Source organism: Thunnus albacares, chromosome 22, assembly GCF_914725855.1.
Source record: "Thunnus albacares chromosome 22, fThuAlb1.1, whole genome shotgun sequence".
Lineage (NCBI taxonomy): Eukaryota > Metazoa > Chordata > Actinopteri > Scombriformes > Scombridae > Thunnus > Thunnus albacares.
In genome coordinates, this window is record NC_058127.1 from 5,361,012 (window position 1) to 5,381,667 (window position 20,656).

The 20,656-nt window shown below is 38.3% G+C and overlaps 1 long non-coding RNA gene across 1 annotated transcript; it reads right to left on the minus strand.

The window, feature by feature from the left end:
* Positions 1-3,947: 3,947 nt before the first annotated feature.
* Positions 3,948-20,648, minus strand: LOC122973922. The gene is made up of 4 exons (XR_006400165.1): positions 17,461-20,648; positions 14,668-14,673; positions 4,052-4,057; positions 3,948-3,959 (listed from the first exon to the last, which is right to left on the minus strand). It is a non-coding gene; the product is annotated as an uncharacterized LOC122973922 (long non-coding RNA).
* Positions 20,649-20,656: the final 8 nt, after the last annotated feature.

The window sequence follows — 20,656 nt, forward strand, 5'->3', positions numbered from 1 at the left end:
TTCAGTTCTTTGCGTTTTGATTCGTCCAGGGCCAGGGGAAGGGGACAGGTCCAGACAGCAGGTTCACCAGTCAAAGCTAAGGGCGTTCTATACCATCATGGCCATACTGGGAGTGCTGTTGTTGAGGTTTAGCCAAAATATACTCACCACTGTCCTGTTTACCTCACTGGAGGAGACTGGGAGGTGTGCTTTATGGTTGTCTACATTCTGGTTCTCTCTGCCCAGCAGTCTGGTGTTACCTCTGCTGTTTCTACACAGAGCAGGAAAACTACCATGTTGTAAGAGCAACACTGAACCAGGACAAGGATCACAGTAGATTAAAGTATCTTAAAAGATCAGACAACAATTACTGACTAAAATTACTGAAAAAAAGCCTGGATTGTGTTTGGTGACACTGGGAGCCAATAATTTCACCCATTAAAGTTGTTTTTTGTGGCACTGAAAGTTCAGCAAGTGTCAAGTAAAAGAAAAGTGAGCTATTTGTGGGTGCATTATCCAAAGAAATCTACAAAAATAATGATTAGAAGTTGTCAGAGCAGATGAGAATGCTAGGTCAAGTCAAAATGCACCAAATTTGGAAATTACCATAAAAGTGTCAGCTCAGAAAAGTAGACTACATTGCAGCAGACTTTTTTCCTGTGATTTTGACATATCACGTTAGGAAAAGTACAGCTTACATAAGGAAATGAATTATGTCTGAATTCCATTTAGCTGCTTCAGCTTCAGGATCCTGGTTTTGTATTGGCCCACTAGCACACTGTCAGGGAGAGACTGTCCGAAGAAAAACGACAGAATCAGTCATTATAGCAAGTGCCCTAAAACAGCAAATATTTAATATTAATTATTTAATATTTAAGCAACAAAGCCCTCTAAAAGCGATGGGAATTATGACTATGACTAATGTCAGTCGGAAATAAAAAAGAAATAAGTCATGATGTTAATATAAAATGACAAAGTCTGCAGAGCTAGGAGGTCATGGTAGATGGTGGGTTCAACAAAACAAGTGACCCTCATGGTTAAATAATATGTAACCATGAACATGAAGGTCCTCTAACTGTAACAAAGTGGTAATTTTAACCCAAACCACAATCTTTGCCTGGATTTAACCAAGTAATTCAGTGGTTAAATCTAACCAAACCTTAATAGAACAGAGCCATTGTTAATGTTATTAGTAACACCTGTGCTTTTCCTACTATCACAATTTTAACCCATCATGGAACTAACACATGTTGAGTTATACATTGCTTGGGTTTTTTGTATTTGCACAAATATCCACCAACAACCCTGTCACCTAGAAATTATGTTTCTATGCCACTAATTTGCCACAGCAAGAAGGAATGTAATACCATGTAAATTAAGTTTTTCTATCAACATAATGAGGTAACGTTTTGTTTCCTTATTATGTTGTTCAAACTGAACTTATCAGTAAAATAGAATGTATTTTATTTGCTGTTCAGTTGCAATACATTATCTACAACTTATAGCAAGTAAAACATTTTTTTTATTGTCATGTGTTGGCACTCACAGTACTTCAGCTTAAGGAAATATTGCAGTCTTGTTTAAATATCAAAAAAGTCAACAGTGACTTGAGGCATGAGGCAGGATATGTTTATTAACCAAAAGCCCGAAATCAGACAGAAGTCTCAATCAAATTGTATGTTAGATGAACATAATCCATCCAGAACTTACACTCACCTCAGAACATATTTATTTAGAGTTACCGCCAAACTACCAGGTTAGATGTGATGAGAATGATGCACAGAGAGAGCAGGCAGGTGTTCTGACCGACATGACTCACATTGATTTGAATACACAACAGCCTTTGTTGATGTTTATTATTCAAATCCTGTCTGATAATCATTTAAATGGAGAGTTCAAATAAATTATCATTTAGGCTTTGTGCATTGATTAGATTTCTCAGTTTCAATGTGATGCTATGATTCTTGTGATTTTAGTGTGTTGGCTTTTTTTTGTTTTTTTTGTTTTTTATGATGCTTTTAACTTATGCAAATCATCTTTGGGTACCTTGAAAAGCACTCATGTATTATTATCATCATTATCATTATTAAGTAATGATTAGGACTATGCAGGATCATTTGTAAATGTTGCACACCATGTCTCTATATTTAAGTGTGCTTTAAATATCTTCCAAAATAGAACCATTAAAACATTAAAAAAAAAGATGACTGTCTACTGTCAACTTTTTTGCACTTAAAATGTCTTCATCTAGATGTCTTGTCCTTGTTTAAACTGGAAGTTGACCAGGTCATGTGGGTTAAAAGTCTTTACTTTTCTAAAAATAAACTTGATGAAAATTAGGAAATTAATTTGTTTTCCACACAAACTCATCATGTGTTTTCTGTTTACTAATTGAAATTCTTGAAAACTTGCTTAATTTTGATGACACAGGTGTGAGCAAGACAGACTTGTCTCACCCTGCAGAAAATTCTCATCCTCACACATTTGATGTTTCACCATGACAAAGGAAGTTGCTATAACTTTATTGTAAATGCTCCAGTCTGCACCAAACTCTACATGTTTGATAAGAGTCCCGGCCTGAACACGTCTACATGACAATATTCCATCAGTGATGCAAACGGGCTGAATAGCGCCCCCCACGAAATTGCAGCAAAGCAGCCCCAGCAGCAGGCAAAATAGTGGACAAAGGAAGTGATGTTTATTTCCTTCTTGCACTGTCTGAAAACAGCCCGGGTCTGAAGACATCTACATGCCCGTGACAGAAGCCCTTCGACTGTGCCGTGGCCCAACGTGCGCAGAGGCGCGAGGGCCCGTTCAACGCTGCTTGCAGCTTTAATTAAGAGCTGATATTCTAGCTCAGCGTCCAGTGACTCTGGACATGCAGGGGAAGGACGGCCAGAATCAAAAACATCTAGAAAGGTTAGTGTCTTTTATAAATCACAGTAACCTGTACTTAAGAGACATTAGATATTATTCTGTATTTAGCATTGGTTGTCTGTTTGTTTTTGGATTCATTTTAGTATTTATTCGACTACTTAAAAGTCAGTTGACGGCGTGGTGCCTGATCACTTTTCAGTTTCAGAGGAGTTACTCTCCTCCAACCAAACAGAGCCTGAGCTCCTCAGACAGGAAGCTACTGACTGAGATGATCTGAGACAAGACTTTGTCTCTGTTAGGACAGGTTTTGTAATTGTTCCGTTAAACTGTTTTTAAGACTATATACCTAAATCCATCCAATTTCCAAATCTTTTTAAATATATTATGACATGTTCTAGTTTTATTCGTGCACTTTGTCGACTACATGCACATTTCTTTTGGCAATACAAAATTTCTATACAAAACTATATTATTTTTGTTGATTAAAACATGGCAAGTTGGTTTGACATGCCAAAAATCACAAATTAATACTACAAGATGTTTGTACTGTGTAGTCGACTTCACATGCAGGATACCTTAAAGTGCACATCACAGACAGCACCAGTAAAAATTAATTATTTTGTTGTAATCTGAATTACAACCAACACCATTTGTTTTGGGACACCACACGTACAAATATGCTGCAGAATATGTCATGTGAGCCAGCTAGCATGAGCTGTGTGTTTTCTCTCATGAAAGGCCTCTAAGACATTGAAAACATCACTGGAACAAAATCTGAAAATAACATCTGTGCCAAAACATCCTTAGTTATAGATAAAATAACTATTTAACACTCAAAACCTCAGTTTATCTTCTACACGAGAAGTGTGTGGGTGTGATTCGATCAGATTTGATTACGTCTCCTTGGCAACACAAGCCACCCAATAACTGTCATGAGTTCTGAATCTGATTCTCATATTGTTCAGTTCTGGTTGGTTTGTGAAAATACCTTTTTTCAACAAGATCCCATCACCTTTAAACCATGAGAAGAACACAGTACTGAAGAAGTTGAATTCTTCAGGACTGTAAGAATAATTTAAATAAAACAAGGAAAAATAATCAGTCTTTGGTTGAACTAGTCACAACCCGATGATGAGGGATTGCAAGTTGTTTTGTTTTATCGAGTCACTGCCAAGAAAGTTTAGGAACCACTTACCTAGATCTAGATGATTGAGAAAAGTTAATTGTGGGCCTTTAAAGGGGACACATCATGCAGATTTTCAGGTTTATATTTAAATTCTGGGGCTGTGCTGGAATATCTTTGCATGACTTACAGCTCAAAAAGAACTCCTTATTTAACTTACACTGGCTGTTTATGCAGCCCCTCAGTTCAGCCTCTGTCTGAAACAGGCCGTTTTAGCTCCTGTCTCTTTAAGGCCCCCCTCCAGAGGAGCCCACTCTGTTCTGATTGGTTAGCTGCCAGAAGATGCTCCTCGGCAGACATCCTCCAGCTCCAAGGCTGCATAAACTAACAGCAGTTGTCGGATTTCACTTCTTTTTAACATTCTTTACTCGAAATATAAACTTCCTATGTGGACAACAACCCGTAGAACATCCTTAGCAACAACAGCTATGGAAGGGATGACCACTTGTGGGCATGTGCGAACAATCTGATATCAGTTTCGATGAGGAAGAAGAGGTAACTTTGCAAATGAAGCGTTCAGAGCAATCTGAAGCCCTGGCTTTTGACTTGAAGGTAAGATTTTTTCCATATGTTCACCTCAAGTTTTGGAACTTTTATCATGTTTAATATCCGACATCATAACAGTATAAAAATGACAGAAAATCATAAGAGAGCATGTTATGTCCCCTTTAAAGGAATACTTTACCAACTGTAGTATATAAGAAAAATAGAGTGGCATTTTTTTGTTCAGAATAATAAAATAATAATAATATTCAATTTGTAAGTTTAACTTGTCACTCTTTGTTTCACTTTTATCTCTCATCTTTCTGTTTTCATCCTCTCTCTCCAGTAACATCTTCCTCAGACTCTAATTTAACCAGACCTGTCAGCAAACAGCTCCCCCTCCTCCTCCTCCTCCTCCTCCTCCTCCTCCTCCTCCTCCTCCGATCAGTCACTCCATCTTCCTCCCCCCTCCTCCTTCAACTGATCTACTAATGCCTCAACTCCATGGTCGGCTCTCACATCTTGACCACTTTTTCCTGCTCCTACATCCTCTTCCTCCTCCCTCTCTCCATCTACATCTTGTACCTGGGTCACCAACAATGGTAGAAACGGTGCAGCATATCTGCAGCAGTGATGACGGGCATTTTGGACCTGTCAGCATAGACATAGAAGGGTATTTTCTGTACCAGGTACTACAATACAAATGTTTTTGCTTCAATGGGTTAAATTTAAAGGAACATAACCATGTACACAGGTGTTCTGAGCTGATTTGAATAAGTGCCTGAGTTAGTTTGACTCTTGTCAGATAAAATGATGAGTTGTTATGGAAATGATTTGCTTGACATAAACTTAAAAAACCTAGTACTGTGAAACTGTCCAACAGCTGAATGCTTTTTGATACATAAATCTGTCTTGAGTGTTTTGGAGGTTGGAGATGTTGTCCACCCTGCTGGAGTGTCCTTGAGCATGACACTGCATCATCACTGTAGCTGCATGTCCTGCAACTGAACCTGAACTCTGAAAATTTGCCTTCTAAATTATGACAAAATAAGTACCTCGTAGTTTTTTCAACATGCAAAAAAGCCCACAGTCCTTATCCCACCTGTTTTTCACACAAACACCATCATCACACACACACACACACACACACACACACACACACACACACACACACACACACACACACACACATACGGGTTAATATTTGGGCCAGAAAGTGGTGTTCATCAGTCAGTGATTCTGGAGACACAGAGAGAGGAAGACCTGAAACACTCCTGACAGGGTAAGCCTCCTTTAATGATAATTGACACTTTTAGTTATTTAATGGTCTCATCCACATACCGCAAAAACAATGGAATTTTATTTTCTTATTTATTTATTTATAGCATTTTTCAGTTTCCTTGGGCACTAACAATAAAAATATGGTGTTTTCCTTCAGTTGACCTCCCAGTTTTTAATTATGAGCCTCTACTGAACAGCAGAGATATCCATTTATGACAACAGTACACTTTCAATGATTTTTCTCAGCTAAAATGAAATAAAAGACATTTGGCCTAAACACAACCAATAATTCACAGAGATTCGGAGAGCCACATAAACTGTGGCTTTCACGCTCTCTGCAGTTTGTTATTATCATCCAGTCTGAGTGTGTGGAGAAAATGTGGAGAAAACTTTGCTCGCTGTACCTTTCCCGTCTGCCTGCATGCATCTTGTCATGTGCAGCATTATATTACTCCCCATCTCTGCAACATAGAGTTCCAGGCTGTTACATGAATGATCAACAACACCACTGCAACAGACAGTGTTTTCCTGTTCAGCTGTTCAGTGGAAAGATCATTACAAAAAGAGAGACTTTGGCACTGAACTAAATTGACTAATTTGGACAACTGAACCTTGATAATAGCTTCAAATGAACTTTTAAATACATTTTTGTAGGCAGGACTGTGGAGGACTATGGATTTTGTCCACCATCATTCACATTGAAATGCATTATGAAAGGATCTCTTAATGGTCAGTATGAACAGGAAGAATGATTACAACAAGAAAAACACATCAATGTTCATTTGGGCATCTAAATGTTGTTTTAAGGCAGAAGAGTCGTGAACCTAACCTGTAATACTTTAGATAGATTATGTGATTTTTAGCTAATAATTAGACATTATATTTTGTTACTGTTCTCAAAGTTATTCAATTCCCTTTGTATTTCCCTCTCTTGTGTCCCTTTTCTCCTTCTTCGTCCTCATCTCCTCCTCTTCAAATGAACTATAAATACATTTTTGCACAGAAGGAGGACTGTGGAATTTGTCCTCCATCACTTACACTGAAATGCATTATGAAATGATCTCTTAAATGATTTAATTCCCTTTGTTTTTTCCCTCTCTTGTGTCCCTTTTCTCCTTCTTCATCCTCATCTCCTCTTCTTCAGGCTCATGGAAATGTCCACCAACTCCTCTCCATCCTCAAATGTCTCCCTCCCTCCTCCTCCTCCTCACCACTCTTCCCCCAACTGCTTCAGCTCCACGCCCGGTTCCTCCATCTTCACCGCCTTCACCGTCACTAACATCCTCCTCCTCCTCCCACTCTCCATCTCCGTCCTCATCCTGGGTTTCCGGCGCTGGCGGAAACAGCGCAGCAGCGTGTCGGCGAATCCCACAGACGTCTACACTTACCACATGGTCGCCTTGGAGATGATTGCCATCTGTGGGTCTGTTTCCTGCTGCTGTGGCAATTTTACTAAACACTTGAAGATGATCACAGTTGGGTGTAACCTATTCGCCATCATCTCATGTGTTAAAATGTTTTTTCATGTTCTCACCTGTGTCGAGCGCTACCTGGCTGTTGTTCACCCCATCACCTACCTGCACCTGAGTAAGACAGGTGGGGCCATGATCAGAAACATCAGTATCATATGTGTTTGGCTATTATGCTCTGGATTGTTGGCTTTAAGACTCCTAACCAACAAGAATTTCAACATAATCCTGTTCTTCTGCAATCTGGTTTTCTCCATAATCGTCATCTCTTTCTGTAGCCTCTCTGTTCTCCGCGTTCTGATTCATCCAGGGCCAGGAGACAGAGGCAAGACCAGGGGAAAGGTTGACAAATCAAAGCAGAAAGCGTTCTACACCATCACCGCCATATTGGCAGTGCTGCTGTTGAGGTTTGGGGGGACTTTGGTTTGCCAGTCTCTGGCTTTATCGTCTGTGTTGACCCCCAACATTGGCTGCGTGGTGCAGATGTCAGGAATCTGGTTCTGTTTGCCCACCAGTTATGTGCTGCCACTGCTGTTTCTACACAAAGAAGGAAAACTACTGTGTTTCAAATACAACACTGAATCTGAATGAGGATCATTAATTAGCACAGAGTCATTTTATCATTGAAAATAGTGCATAGTCACCCTGGTGTCTATTATCCAGCCTGACACCGTTTCTCTCTTCACTTATTTTCTGTCATCTCTTCTCCAGAATAAAAGAGCAGAAAAAAATAAAGATATTGCTTCATGCATCCTAAGAATAACATATATTTTTGTGTCTTGTATTTGCATGTGAAACCTTGCTGTGGCCTATTGTTCCTACAAACAACACAAATACTTGTCGAAATTACATCATATTCTTATCATCACCATGTAGGGAACCCATACTATTATATCTTGAATAACAATTCAATATGCAAAGACAAACAACTCCAAAAAAACAATTAAAGCCTGTGTAAATATAATATCAGAGATGGACACTTTATCAAATAGAAAACTGAATGAGGTACTGCTGCTGTTTTGCCTGATGAGCACCATGTAAATGTATTTAAATAAAACCATTCAAACCACTTTGCACAGTTGTTTAATCATGATTATTTATTATGTTTATATGCTTTTTACAGGAAACTGATGCCCAGGATATAAACTTAAATTCATTAATATCCTACATCCTCTTCTTCCTCCCTCTCTCCATCTACATCTTGTACCTGGGTCACCAATGATGGCGGAAACAGCGCTCCATATCTGCAGCGGCGACGACGGGCAATTTAGACCTCTTCACCTACAACATCGTTGCCATGGGAGGGGGAGGGAGGTTCGTGTGTGTTCATGTGTGTGTATGTGTGAGAAAAGAATTAAGAAAGTCTACAGCAACAAGCAGTACTCCAGAACGACACCTGGGAGTGTTTTCTTATCTGGCGCCACCTTAACCACAGTGTTGTAGAGGACAGATTGGATTCACGCCTTAAGAGTTCCCCCCTTTTGAATCTTTAAGATTGTCAAAATTCATAACCCATGCTCCACTGTTCCAATGCAAATACTCCAGATGTCTTGTGCATCAATTTATACACATTTCCCCAAAATTCTGCTCAATATATTTGGACACTTTTGGATCTCTATTTAAAATAAAGTTCTGCGGTTTTGAAAAATGTTTGGCTGTAAAAATAAAATATCAACAAACACAAATGTTTTTGCTTCAATGGGTTAAATTTAAAAGAACCAAAACCATGTAGACAGGTGTTCTGAGTTGATTTGAATAGATGCCTGAGTTAGTTTGACTGTCAGATAAAATGATGAAGTGTTATGGAAATGATTTGCTTGACATAAACTTAAAAAGCCTAGTATCAGAAACTCTGATGCTGTCCATCTGATCCTGAACTCTGAAAATTTGCCTTCTAAATTATGACAAAATAAATAACTCATAGTTTTTCAACATGCAAAAAAAACCCACAGCTCTGCTCCCACCTGTTCTTTACACACAAACATCATCACATACACACACTCACATAGTTTAATATTTGGGCTAGAAAGTGGTGTTCATCAGTCAGTGATTCTGCAGTCACAGAGAGAAGACCTGAAGCAAATACTCCTGACAGGGTGAGCCTCTTTTAATGATATTGTCACATTTATAGTTTTTTAATGGTCTCATTCACATACTGTAAAAACAATGTATTTATTTATTTATTGCATTTTTTTCAGTTTCTTTGGACACTAAAAATAAAAATGTGTTATTTTCTTCAGCTGACCTCCCAGTTTTTAATTATGAGATTCTTCTGAACAGTAGAGATGTCCGTTTATATGACAACAGTACACTTTCAAGAATCCGCATGAATTTTTTTTCAATTAAATGAAATAAAAGACATTTGGCCTAAACACAACCGATATTTCATAGAGATTCGGAGAGCCACATAAACTGTGGCTTTCACGCTCTCTGCAGTTTGTTATTATCGTCCAATCTGAGTGTGTGGAGAAAATGTGGAGGAAACTTTGACACATTGGAGGCAGAACCTTTCCTGTCTGCCTGCGTGCATCTTGTTATGTGTAGAGTTATATAACTCCCCATTTAACTCCAATGCCTTACCTAAAGACGTAAGAGAAGCGGTCTCCATTGAAAGCTTTAAATGACACTTAAAAACATATCTTTTTAACCTAGCCTTTCTATAGTATGACTCTTACACCATATCATATACTAAAACATGTTAATCCATTTTAAGGCATTTGTATTCTTATTCATGAAAAATGTCTTTTACTGAAGATTTTTAGCTGTGTCTCCCCTGTTTTAATGTAATGCACTATCTCTCATTTTTCTTGTTTGCCTCCTTTTATTTTCCTGTTAATGTTCTCAATTATTTATTTATTTATCTATTTTGGGGTTTTTTTTGGGAGGGGGGTTATTATCTTTTTAATGTGAAGCACTTTGAGCTGCATTTTGTATGAAAGATGCTATACAAATAAAGTTTATTATTATCATTATCTCTCTGACGAAGAGTTCCAGGCTGTTACATAAATGATCAACAACACCACTGCAACAGACAATGTTTTCCTGTTTACTTGTTCAGTGGAAGGATCATAACAAAAAGAAGGACTTTGGCACTAAAAAAAGATCTTGACTTGATTTGACTAATTTGCACGACTGAAGCTTCAAATGAACTATAAATACATTTTTGCACAGAATGAGGACTGTGGAATTTGTCCTCCATCACTTACACTGAAATGCATTATGACAGGATCTCTTAAATGATTTAATTCCCTTTGTTTTTTCCTTCTCTTGTGTCCCTTTTCTCCTTCTTCGTCCTCATCTCCTCTTCTTCAGGCTCATGGAAATGTCCACCAACTCCTCTCCATCCTCAAATGTCTCCCTCCCTCCTCCTCCTCCTCACCACTCTTCCCCCAACTGCTTCAGCTCCACGCCCGGTTCCTCCATCTTCACCGCCTTCACCGTCACTAACATCCTCCTCCTCCTCCCACTCTCCATCTCCGTCCTCGTCCTGGGTTTCCGGCGCTGGCGGAAGCAGCGCAGCAGCGCGGCGGCGAATCCCACAGACGTCTACACTTACCACATGGTCGCCTTGGAGATGATTGCCATCTGTGGGTCTGTTTCCTGCTGCTGTGGCAATTTCACTAAACACTTGAAGATGAGCACAGTTGGGTGTAACCTATTCGCCATCATCTCATGTGTTAAAATGTTTTTTCATGTTCTCACCTGTGTCGAGCGCTACCTGGCTGTTGTTCACCCCATCACCTACCTGAAGCTGGGTAAGACAGGCGGGGCCATGATCAGAAACATCAGCAGCATGTGTGTTTGGCTATTATGCTCTGGATTGTTGGCTTTAAGACTCCTAAGCAACAAGAATTTCAACATAATCCTGTTCTTCTGCAATCTGGTCATCTCCTTAATTGTCATCTCTTTCTGTAGCCTCTCTGTTCTCCGCGTTCTGATTCGTCCAGGGCCAGGAGACGGAGGCAAGTCGAGGGGAAAGGTTGACAAATCAAAGCAGAGAGCGTTCTACACCATCACCGCCATATTGGCAGTGCTGCTGTTGAGGTTTACAGGGAATATTGTTTGCCAGTCTCTGGCTTTATCGTCTGTGTTGACCCCCAACATTGGCTGCGTGGTGCAGATGTCAGGAATCTGGTTCTGTTTGCCCACCAGTTATGTGCTGCCACTGCTGTTTCTACACAAAGAAGGAAAACTACTGTGTTTCAAATACAACACTGAATCTGAATGAGGATCATTACTTAGCACAGAGTCATTTTATCATTGAAAATAGTGCATAAGAGTCACCCTGGTGTCTATTATCCAGTCTGACACCGTTTCTCTCTCATCTCTTCTCTGTAATAGAAGAGCAGAAAAAAGTAAAGATATTGCTTCATGCATCCTATGAAAAATATATAGATATAGATATTTTTGTGTCTTTTATTTGCATTTGAAACCTTGCTGTGGCCTATTGTTCCTACAAACAACACAAATACTTGTAGAAACAGCATCTTATCATCATGCATCATAATCAACGTTTCTGAGCTCATACTAAACATGAAAACAACAAAGGACTTAAAAAAAAAAAACAATTAAAGCCTGTGTAAATCTAAAATCAGAGATGGACACTTTATCAAATAGAAAACTGAATGAGGTACTGCTGCTGTTTTGCCTGATGAGCACCATGTAAATGTATTTCAATAAAACCATTCAAACCACTTTGCACAGTTGTTTAATCATGATTATTTATTTTGCAAATGTTTATATGCTTTTTGAACAATTTCAGTGTTCTACATGAATGGATGTATTAGTCTAGACAATCCACAGCAGAAAAACACAGTTTCGTTGTGCAAGCGCCAAATGTGGGTAGATTTTCCATTTGGTGAGTAAATATACCAAAATAGTCATGTGTTGCAGACAGAGACTCAGGCTGTAGTATAACTTGGAGTTTTTTTATTTGTGCACTTTACAACCACAACAAAGCATGATATGTAGCTTTTAGTCCACCAGCATATTTTTGCTGTTGTTAAAACCCACTAGCTTTGTGCTAACTACTGCAACTGGAGGAAGTTCCTCTTCTTCTACTACTTCTGCTTCAAAATTCTCACCTTACTCAAAGGCACAACCTGGTGGCAGAAGTCAATCAGCATATCCACACACAGTAATACTGCAGAAAATACAAAATTATGAACACTAGAACACTAGATTATGAACACTAGAAAACAAGTTAGATCAGCTTATTTATTTTTGTTTACTTAGTTAATTATTTAAAGTTCATCTATAAAAAAAACAACAACAACAAAAAATAAGGTATGAACCGAACCATGGATTTGGAGAATCGTTATACCTCTAATCAATAGTGGTATTTATGAATCCTAACCATAGCCATCCCTAGTGTTAGAGACTAACTAACATGCTGGTTTCTCATGACATGGCTTGCCATTGTACCCCTTTCTCTCGTGTTTTAAGCACTTCTTTCATGGTGACTTGTGACTTAATTGACTTGTCTTGCTTGACGTTTAGCACTGACTTGACTCTTACTTACTTATTGGTTACTTGAGTCTAAACACAGTGACTTAGGACTTGCTTGAGCCTTTAAGGTTAAGACTTGAGACTTGATTGTGACTTGCACATGTGTAACTCCCGCTTCTGATATTTGTGAACATGAACTACTTTCTCCCAAAGCCACAAACCAGAGACGTGAGACTCAAATTTCTGATGCCATCTGTAATAAAGTCTGGAGCTGCTTCATAGACAATGAATGTGAAACTAATTTTGTAGTAATTTTTAAATACCCTAAGCAAGCTTTATCCTATAGCGACCTTTCATATCTGAAAAAGAAAATGTACCTGTATAATAGGGTTGGGCGATGTCTACAGAATTGGCATATTGAAACATTGTGATGGACAATGATATCCGGTGGGATAAATTACTGCATTTTGCTGTCATTTATGGTTGCACTAAGTTTCTCTCCTCTCCTCTGTTTTACCGCAGGCAGGGCTGAGCAATCCTTGCATGTGTGAGAGTGTGTCCTCTGAGCGGAGCACAGGAGAGACAGTGAACCACGTGAAGTACTCGAGTTGACGACAACTACAGTCGTTGCATTACTGTAAGTGCAGTAAAAGCTCAGTGAGTAAAAAGCCAATAAGGGTAATTTAATCCATGCAAAAGATGGACAGACAATGGGGGGGCTTTTAAATCACGATGTTACGATGGTGGAAGCTCAGTGGTTGATGACTGTCAGCCATTGGCGATGGACGATGGCATTGCCCATCAGCCCAACCCTACCGTATACTCAGAACATCCCCCTGGGTGTTCTCAGTGTCATCTATAACATCTTTCTCAATTCATTGTTTTTGGAAAAGCTCCAGACGTTAACAGATGACATCACAAATTTGAATTTTAGCGAAATAATTTTTGGATGTAGGAGAGATTTGTTCATGTTCACTAACATTTTGAACCATCTTAGAGCATGGGAATAACATGTATTAACATGTATATGTATGAATTTCTAAATTGGCCGTAGTTTCCCTTTTGCTATAATGCAACATGCAGGACATTGTACTTATAAAATGTGCAAAACTGTTTTTGCTTCCATTGATGTCTGTTGAAGTAATCTGAATGAAAAAAAAAATTAATACATTCTAGTAAAGTATTCTGTTTGAGCTCTTATTGGGTTGATCAGCTGCAGACCCACATTATAATTCAATATGGCTGTTTATTGGTTCACTGTAAAAATAGTGAATTACTTTGTAAAGCAAGCAGTAAAAGGTAATTTTATGATACATTATTAAACATCTTGAAAGCTCATACACTTCAAATGGGGATCTGTATTGAATGGATTGTAAAATGACAGTAGAAAAATGTTTATAAAGATTCAGTGTAAAAGAAGTTGATATAATGGTACTTTTACATAGACCCTCTGGTTTTTGTACATTCAGATGACAGAACATAACTGGTGAAAGGTGTGGCTCACTGATATGTTTTTAATAGTTTTGGGGGAACAATGAAGCTCTAACAGAGAGGAATAAGATATATCAGGCTTTGGATACTTGTTAGTTTTGGTGTTTTCATGGGATTTGTTGACAATAAGAAAAATATAGAATATCACCAGACTTGTATCGGTGCAGCAGTGAAATGCTTTCACACATTTGCCCAACCTGGAGATCAACATTTGTGTGTATAAATAATTGACAAGCAATGTTTTTCATGCTACAGTGTTTCACAGTGTAGTTTACTTCCTACCTGAGCATAAAATGTGTCAAAACTAACAATGTGCGTGTATTTCTGCTTAGTCATCGCTCTCAGATGTCTCGTATACCATCTTATCTCAGATAACAGTGATCGTATCTAAACACCACCATTTGTTTTGCTCTCCAGATTTTAGATGAACCTGTGAGACGAGGACTGCAGTCAGACATCATTCTGAAGTTAGTGAGCAGCGTAAGGGTGAAAGTCACAACCACAGTGACCCCTGCTGGAACAACCTGATCATTTATTGACACCTGAAGGGAAGTTTTTGTTTTTAGTGGCCTGGCTGAGCTGAAACCACAGGATCAGCTGCTTCCTGTCATTTCTAATTTCATGAAATCTACCACAGCAGTTTTATTTTTTTATAATTCGTTTTGAATCCAAATCACTTGTCATCAAGATTCAGTTTGGATCTTCATTGGGCAACACATGTCAACAAAAATTTATAGATTTGTGAACAGAAACTGTCGCTTTGTTGACTTTGTTGCACCCTTTTGTATATATTATAATGATTTGAATATTATAATATCATGTGTGATGAGACTTTTGATTCTTTTGTGATCATTTTATTCAAAATCTAGATCAAACTTTTAGTTGTAAATGTGCTCTGCTTAAAAGGTTGATGATCAGCAGGCATCTGAAGTGCTTGTTTGAATCCTCCTCGGATTGTTTGAAAAAGTCTGCTTGAGGGTAGAAAATTAATAAATCACATTACTTCACAGATTTCCAATTAACTAGCCATGATTAGTACTACTCTCACTGTGAAACCAATTATCAGCGTTATCTCAGTATGTGTACAGAGACTTTGTATTTTCAGTAAAAAGCCTGTGTAGCATGGGGTTTTAAAGACATGGCAGGGAATAATGCTATTGAGTTGCATTATGGGAAATGAAGTCCAGTTTTGGGGGCTTTGATTTTAACTTATTTTTTTTAGATTCATCTCTCTGGGGTTCCCCAACTTTAGGAAAAAGCAATACTAAATTGTTGGGAGTTCTCTTTTTGTTTTAGTATTTTTTTATCTACCTGGTGGTCATCAAGACACACCAGCCATCAAAAACCTGAACTGTAAAATCCTTGTGACTGTATGAATGTAAAAAAAAAGTTCCTGCAGAAGAACCAAAAATCCTTTTTTTTTCTGATTAACCAACAACTGTCTTCACTATTTTTTGCTGCTTTTGCCTTTAAATTGTTATTGCTGCATTGTTTAAATTGTTGCCTTGTGTTGCTATTTGCCAAAATAATCAAACGCTCACACGATGACACACTGAAAAAAAAAAAAAAAGAGAAAAGGACCCGGTGAAGTTTAAAAGACATCTGTTTTACTTCCAGTTGAACGAGCCAATGCAGCATGTCAATAGGAATAATACACAGGTCACGGTTTCAAGATAGTAACAATAAATAAAACATCAGTCAGTTGTAAACTTGTTCATCATGAAGCCACATGATATTAAACTCTTTGTTGGTTTGTTCGCAGGGCATGAAACTAACTTTCAGCCAACCAGCCAAACATGAGAGAGAATACTTTCACACCAAAGTGCGCTTTGTGTGCAAAATATGAAAACTTGAACTTAATCGTTAAAAACACTTTTAAACTCCATAGCCCTCCAACATTTTAGTTTTATCTGTTTGATATTTACAATAGTATTTCACATAGCTGCATGTTTTTGTTGGATTGGTTCTACTATAATTGTCTAAGTTCTCCTTTAAATTATAAAAATACAACTTTGTGTCAATTACAGGCCAATAAAACACAAGGAGAAGGAAGTGGAAGTGGTTGCACCTCCTTCTGTTTGCTTACAAAGATCAATAAAGGTCATATATTACTAATAACTGAGGTAAATTAATTGCCATACTAGCTAATAGAACTGAATGTGTAATGTTCAAGTGTTTGGCTGGTGGCGAAGTGTTAATTTCAGGCCCTTTTGTTTGTACACACATTCCTTCCCGCTGTCAAGTAGAACAGCAAATGGGGTGCGCTTGTTTTGTTTCAGCTCACAGCTGGGCGAAAGCCACTTTTGTTGGATTTTAACTGACGGAGAGACAATTGCACCGACGTGGATGACGAAACAAGCGCACCCTGTTGATCAACATTGATACATATAAAAACAAAAACAAAACAAATCAACTGCATCTTTCAACAGAGTCAAACAAGCAAGCCAGTACCCTGATAGTTAACATACACCTGGACAAAAAAAAACATTTACAGTTTGAAATGTTTTTAGATGTTGGACAAAACTGAGGTGCGCTTGATTTAATAGGTAAGACTCAGAAAGATGTAAGCTAAGCTTGACCCCAACATTGCTGTTTAATTTAAGTCGAACCAATCTTGGCTAAAAATTTACAGTGAGACAAATTACAAGACTAAATCTGGTGCACCTGATGATTTTTTTTTTTACATATATTCAAAAAAACATTTCAAACCTTGTTTAATTTTACCCAGATTGCGATAGAAAACAAACAACAACAACAACAAAAATGCTCTGAGTTTCAGTAACCATCCCTTCATGAGAATTGCACGTCATCAATATAAAATATGTAAATTTCTATGTACAGCTAACAAAAGCCAAACCTGGGTGAGGATGTATCAGAAGTGTAACTGCCTGTCAACAAGTGTGTGGAGAGCGGTTGCCAGTGGTTACGAGAAACAGTTGTGGAAACAGCCGTCTGCAGTCAAATTTAAACACTATAAAAACCATCAGAAATAAGGCATCTTCTTGCTTGGAGGACGGTTGCTTCCATCATTGGGTTTGATTATTAGTCATGTCAAAGTAAACCTGCATTCACACCATGCCGCAAAATGATTTACAGATAACCAATAACCCATTTATTGGTCAATTAAACAGAGGACGTAACCTCTGATCACTGCAAAACAAAGTCAATCAGGTAGCTTAACTTCCTGGTATCCCTGCTGATTTTTATTACCTACAAAGTGCAACATGCTCCAGCTAAGAAGAAAACAACTGATGGTAAACTCTGAAGGGTTTTGGTAGTAACTTTTGATAGGTTACATGTTTGTTTTTTTCCTGGTGTTAAAGGCCAGATTACAGTTCAGAGACATAATATTCTGAATTTCTTTGGGTGGTCTGAGTGAAAGGAAGAAACTCAAACTACCATTTGAAAGTGGGGAGAAAAATTCAACATTCAATTAGTATTATCTGACTGAATTCAAGCAAACTCTGAAATTGTTGCTCTCTTCGTTAAAAAACTAGTTCAACATTTTGAGAAATACACTTATTCACAGTCTTGGTGGGAGTTAGATGAGAAAATTGATACCACTCACGGTAAGTACGAAGCGTGCAGCCAGCAGCCACTTAGCTTAGCATTAAGACTGAAAACAGCGGAAAACAGCTAGCCTAGCTCTAGCTCTAGCTAACCTACTAGCACCTCTAAAGCTCACTAATTAACACTTGTTGTTTGTTTAATTCATACAAAAGTGTAAAAATGTTAATTTACCTTTAATAGGATGGTGTTTGGGGTTATGTACCAGATTATTTCTTGGCCGGGACCAACAACTTCCTGTCTTTGCTAGCTGTCTGGAAACTGGTTCCCCATGTTTCTGATCTTTATCCTAAGCTTAGCTGACAGACATGAGGGTGGCACCTTCTCATCTAACTCGGCAAGAAAGCGAGTACATGTATTTCCCTTATTCACTTATTGCTTGAATGCAAAACGGGGGAACCTAGCCAGCCATGCCGAACAGATAACCACGACGCCATGACCCTCCAGGCTTTGTGGGATGTGCATAAAAGCATCAGTGGTCATTTCCAAAAATGTTCTGTCTACATACTGTATAAAAAACCCTGTAACACAGCACCACCAGAGCCTGATGTACTAAACACAAGAGTGTAATATCAGCCAAGTTGCTCACAGCGTGAATGCAGGGTTACAAACCCTTTGACAAGGCTGCATGCATCTCAAAACCACTGCTAACATCTCTCCCAGTGTTCAGTTACTTTGTTAAGAGCCTTGAGGATAAACTTAGTTATAAAGTTTTAATGTCAAACATGTTTCAAAATAGACAGCAAATCATTATCAGTAATTATCAGTAATGTAATTTTCTTGAAACATGTGAGAGTTCAGTAAAAAAAAGGCAGATCACCACGTGATTTAAAATTACGTCACATGATTCAAGAAAAGGGCTCTTTAGAGGAAACAAGTGACATCCTCTCTCCTAACTGGCAGTTGTTCTCGTATTTAAGAATGAGATTGGAGGACCATCATGTTGACTTTGTTGAAGTCGTAATGTTCCTCGTGTTCAGCCCAGGTCAGACACAGAATTCAGAATATCTATCTAAACACGTACATATACAAACAGTGACGGGTGAAGTTGCCTTTGTGTTTGCAGTTTCTCTGCCACAATTTAAATTCATGTCACAGATGAAAAAAGCGTTTACGGTTTCATCTGTGGGGCGAACATGCTGCTGCTGGATTTAATGCCGCAAGAAAGATGCAGATAAATTCAAATGCTGCTCAATATTTTCATCTTTACAACTTCATTTAGTGCTAATTAATGTAGAAAAGTAGACTTTTTACAGTTCACCATTTCTAAAAACCACTCTGGTGACTCAGTCTTGACTTGAGGTGTTGCTGTACCTGTATTGATACAAGCAAAGATGCAACTAATGATTATTTTCATTATCATGTAATATGTCAATTCATTTTTTCAAATAATCACTTAATTGTTTAGTCTATGAACTGTCTTAAATATATGAAAACTGTCCTTTGTCCAGCTTCCTGGAGGCCTCTGTCTTTAACCCTTTCATGCATAGTGGTCACTACAGTGGACAGCTATTCAAAAGCCATTTTCTTATATATGCATGGGTTTTAATGGTATAGTTGCACATCAGCCAACACAGTGGACTTTAGTGTGTCATCCCATACACTGTCATCCATTGGCCAGCCTTTGTAAGCGCAACACAAATTTCTTAAAACCTAGATCGCCGCCTGCCGGCCGGAAATACTCGTCAGCTAAGGAATATCTTGCCAATCCTTCTATAGTAATAGACCCTTGCAAGTAAATAAAATTTTGCAACATCAAATAATAACTAAGGAGTAATACTCCTTGAAAAATGCGTGTTTGAAAAAAATGAAGTTCAAATATTTTGTTTCATGCCTAAAAAAATCCTGACTGAGGTTATCATAATTCATGCATGAAAGGGTTAAATTTCTTATTTTGCCAAACCAAAATCCATTTTAAATGATTCAAAACAGCAAAAAGCAGCAATTGTGCATATTTAAAATGATGGAATCAGTGAATGTTTGGCCTGTTTGCTTAATAAATAACAAAGAACTCATTTATTATCAAAATTATTGTCAATTAATTTTCTGTCATCTACTAATTGATTAATCGTCTCATAGTTTAAACACTGAATACAAGTTTTTTTTCTTCTTCAAAGGTGGTTTCTATGTTAGCACTAACGCCGGATTTACACTTGACACAAGGGTTTAATGGCACCACCAAGGGTGTCCATCTTGTTTAATTGCTGTATATGAGACCATTCTATGTCGTCGCCATGTTTACATTGTTTAATTCACCACAGAGCAGAGGGTTTTGTAACGGAGATGTCTTTACTGAACGTGCCTGCTGAAACTTGTAGGAGAAAACACAGGCAGCCAAAGCTGACCGATCATAGTTCTTGTGGTCTCCACATGGTATCGGCAGAGCTGCTGAGGAGGCTACATGCGTAGCGACTGAAGCTATGCCGTAACCCCTAGATGTACAGCTATAGAACCAGCTTAACCCTCCATCAGCACTGGTTCAACTGAAGGAAAGTAAAACGTGAGGTAGAGACATCACTACGGGAGGCGAGGATAAGCTAATACTGGTGTAACCACACCTCCAGCTTTGACACTGAAGGTCTGGAGGTAATTGTGTCAGGAAATGTGTGATAAAGAAGCCAATCGGAGCAAAAGGCAGCTCTTACTGACTCTCTGGATTCTCACATGAGCCTTTGAGAACTTATAGATGTGCTAGCTTCTATATTAGCTACAACAGTGTCAAACTGTAAATCTGAGGTAATATATAAACATATGAAATGAAAGTTTGGGTGAAATTAGCTGCAGGTTTAGATTAAACCTCACAGTCACATAGTTTAGTTTCACTAAACACCAGCTATTGTATAACTGTTCCTACAGGAAGTAAAATGTTGCCCGAGCT